The 4,092-nt window shown below is 43.8% G+C and overlaps 1 long non-coding RNA gene across 1 annotated transcript; it reads left to right on the forward strand.

Moving 5' to 3' along the window:
- Positions 1-456: 456 nt before the first annotated feature.
- Positions 457-3,282, forward strand: LOC135247055 (uncharacterized). Its single transcript, XR_010328078.1, has 3 exons — positions 457-585; positions 1,442-1,475; positions 3,076-3,282. It is a non-coding gene; the product is annotated as an uncharacterized LOC135247055 (long non-coding RNA).
- Positions 3,283-4,092: the final 810 nt, after the last annotated feature.

The following is a 4,092-nucleotide window of genomic DNA, read 5'->3' on the forward strand; positions in this document are numbered from 1 at the left end:
ATAAAATAAGAAAATATAATTAATGTACTGAGAATAGATACTAAGAAATAATAATAACAAATTAATAATAACAACAATAATAATAATAATAATCATAAAAATACATGTTTGAAACTGGAAAAGGGATTTTTACATTAATTTTTTTATAGATGTTGGAAAAGAAAGGAGTAAAAGCAAGGTGTGGAGTTATTTTGATTTCACACACTTAAATATAGTGTTAATATGTATATTTAATTTAATATCATCTTTTACTTTTTTTATCTAAAAAGTTTTGTGTGTTTATTTTAATTTTTTTGTTTGCTTATAAGTTAAATGTTCTTAAATATAGAAACTTTAATAAAATATTAGTTTTTCAAATTGGTTTGAAAATGTTGCACTTTTTGACAAAATATCGGTCAAAACATCGGTAATCGTGGGCTAGGACTCCCAAAATCGGGATTGGCACCGACCCAAAAATCTGGCATCGGTCGGGCTCTATTATGTACTGTTGGCCATGCTCAATTTTTGTCATCTCCCTTCACAACAGGTGAAAAGAAAACAATTGCATCATACAAAGACAGCGTGCAGCACAGCATGCAGCATAACGTAAGTACATCAAAACTGTCAATGGGAATTAAATTTGATTTGATTCCAAATTTATCAAATTAACCCACTTCCATGTGTGCCAACTTGGTCTGCCTCCTTGTCTGGGCCATGACTTATTTGAGGGTATCGTCGCATATGACTTCGCTCTATACCTAAGTCATTTTGTCACAAATCAGAAATTCTTCACGTATAGAGAACTGAATGGACAGCTTAATCACTTCAGGTACCTCGGCGATGACGCCAGCAATAAGCCATGCAAAATGAATCCAGGAAGTGAGAAATTGAGTGGACATGCTGTCCAGAATTGGTGTTTCCTTAGACTTCTGCCTCTCTTGATTGGGGACAAAATTTAAAATCCAGTTGAAAATGAAGTTTGGCAATTTGTGTTGCTGCTAAGGCAAAAAGTTGAAATTGTTTGTGCTCCTGCCATTGCAACTAGTCAGATGGCCTACTTGGAAAGTCCTTATTGAGGAGTATTTGCCTGAGTCGACAGTATTGTTTTCCTAATCACCCACTTAAGCCGAAACATCATGTAACCCGTTAGAAAAATAGCAACGTTTTAAAAGAGTCCTGTAGCTTTAAGAAAAGGAGGCTCCCTACCTAACTGTTAGGAGGACTTGTTTTGCGTCCCTAATTAGTTTTATTGGCTGTAACAGGCAGTAATGTCTTAAGATCATTCTGGAAAATAGTTAGCCCCGCCCACTCCCAGGGACTTGGTTGAGACTGTTTGTCGCACAGCAAGAGGGGAGAACGGAGAAGAAAAAGACGATTAGAAGTAACAAATCATAATCGTTAATTTAAGCAGTAAACCTAAAGAGTAGCTCCGTAAATGACCCACGGACCAAATATTTTCCAGATCGCACACTTCAATCTCTTTCCTTGGGATCTTGGTAAGTTAAATGTTAAATTTGCTAAAGTATCGTAACTGTAGCAGCAACACGTGTGCTATTGACTCTGTGTTTCCTTGAAAATAGCATTAGCCACACGTGGCGTTAATATTTTTCAGTTTGCACACTTCAGTTTCTTCCTTTGGGATTTCAGCGAGTTTAAATTTGAAATTTAGCTAAAATATCGCCATTGTAGCAGCAACACGTGTGTTATTAACTCCGTGTTTCCTTGAAAATAGCATTAGCCACACGTGGTATGTATAGCTATTGAGTTTCTCTCATATAAAGTTGAATGTTGCTATTTGAAAGCGTGAATCGCACTGTTATTGTATCATACGTGTATGAATGTGCTATGTAACATGTGTATGAATGTGCCATGTAATAACCTTGTGTTAATTTTAAGTAGGCTATAGCTCATTCAAGGTGGCTATTAGTTGAGCCTATGCACTTAAATGAAGTTAGCTAATGCAGTACTGTTAGAAACCATGCACTAGCGCTTAGCAAGTGCGCTACATTTGGGTATATGATGTAGCCATATCTTCTATTGTGCATGACAGTGCAAGAGGGTTAGTTCACATGCATTTAAATGATTTTACAATCAACTAATGATTTACTTGATTGTTAAAGGTTTATTGCCATGTATTTATATTGAGTTCATGGTTTAAAAAATTATTTGCTATAGTTACATCAGAATCAGAATCAGAATCGGGTTTATTGCCAAGTAGGTTTACACATACAAGGAATTTGTTTTGGTCAGGTGGTGCGTAACAGTGAACATAAAATAAGATAAATAGAGTAAGATGAACAATAGTGCAGTAAAAAACATAACAGACATAACATAACATAACATAACATAAACATAGTGCAAAACAATAACAATAGTGCAAGGGGATAAAGTGGTTTTAAGTACAGGTGCTGTCTGTTGGTGTCCGTGGGGGTCAGGATAACAGTACAGTGACAGTGGCATCAGTGGGGGTCCCGGCCTTGTTGATAAGGCCAGCTGCAGTCGGGAAAAACTGTTCTTATGACGTGAGGTTTTGGTTCTGATGGACCGCAGCCTCCTGCCGGAGGGGAGTGTTTGCAAGAGTTTGTGTCCAGGGTGGGAGGGGTCGGCCACAATCTTTCCTGCCCGCCTCAGGGCCCTGGAGGTGTGCAGGTCCTGGAGGGATGGCAGATTGCAGCCAATCACCCTCTCAGTGGCGCGAATGATACGCTGCAGTCTGCCCTTGTCCTTGGCAGTGGCAGCAGCGTACTCAGATGGTGATGGAGGAGGTGAGGATGGACTCAATGATGGCAGTGTAGAAGTGCACCATCATTGTCATTGGCAGGTTGAACTTCTTCAGCTGCCGCAGGAAGTACATCCTCTGCTGAGCCTTCTTGGTGAGGGAGGTGATGTTCAGCTCCCACTTGAGGTCCTGGGTGATGATGGTGCCCAGGAAGCAGAAGGACTCCACAGTGTCGACTGGGGAGTCATGCAGGGTGATGGGGGCGGGTGGGGCTGCGTCCTTCTGAAGTCCACTACCATCTCTACTGTCTTTAGGCGTTGAGCTCCAGGTTGTTATGGCTGCACCAGGACACCAGATGTTCAATCTCTCTCCTGTAGGCAGACTCATCCCCACCAGAGATGAGTCCAATGAGAGTGGTGTCGTCTGCAAACTTCAGGAGCTTGACTGACTGATGACTGGAGGTGCAGCTATTGGTATACAGGGAGAAGAGTAGAGGAGAAAGGACGCAGCCTTGAGGGGAGCCGGTGCTGATGGTCCGGGAGTCGGAGACGTGTTTCCCCAGCTTCACGTGCTGCTTCCTGTCAGACAGGACGTCGGTGATCCACCTGCAGGTGCAGTCAGGCACGTGCAGCTGGGAGAGCTTGTCCTGTAGTAGAGCCTGATGGTATTGAAGGCGGAGCTGAAGTCCACAAACAGGATCCTGACATAGGTTCCTGCAGTGTCCAGGTGCTGGAGGATGAAGTGGAGGGCCATGTTTACAGCATCGTCCACAGACCTGTTGGCTCTGTATGCGAACTGCAGGGGGTCCAGGAGTGGGTCCGTGATGGTTTTGAGGTGGGACAGTACAAGGCGCTCAAAAGACTTCATTACCACAGAGGTCAGTGCGACGGGTCTGTAGTCATTGAGTCCTGCGGTCCTTGTTTTTTTGGGGACGGGGATAATGGTAGAGGTCTTGAAGCAGGCTGGTACGTGGCATGTCTCCAGTGAGGTGTTAAAAATGTCTGTGAACACCGGAGACAGCTGATAGGCACAGTGCTTCAGGGTGGAGGGAGAGACAGAGTCTGGTCCAGCTGCTTTGCGGGGTTCTGTCTCTTGAATAGTCTGTTAACGTCCCTTCCAGGAGGGAGAGAGTCGCATTGTGATAGGGGGGGGAGGGGGCCTCTGAGGTAGGTGATTGTAGAGAGGCCCGGGCTCCTGCTGAGATGGGGGAGGAGGAGCTGGTGGTCTGGAGCTGGTGAATGGGTTCACGGGGATGGTGTCAGGACTGTCCCATTGTCTTTCAAATCGGCAGTAAAACTCATTCAGGTCGTTGGCCAGGCGCAAGTCATTAGTGGAGTGGGGGCTTTCGGTTTGTAGTTGGTGATCTGTCTGAGGCCCTTCCAGACAGAGGCCGA

Source organism: Anguilla rostrata, unplaced genomic scaffold (assembly GCF_018555375.3).
Source record: "Anguilla rostrata isolate EN2019 unplaced genomic scaffold, ASM1855537v3 scaf1059, whole genome shotgun sequence".
NCBI lineage: Eukaryota > Metazoa > Chordata > Actinopteri > Anguilliformes > Anguillidae > Anguilla > Anguilla rostrata.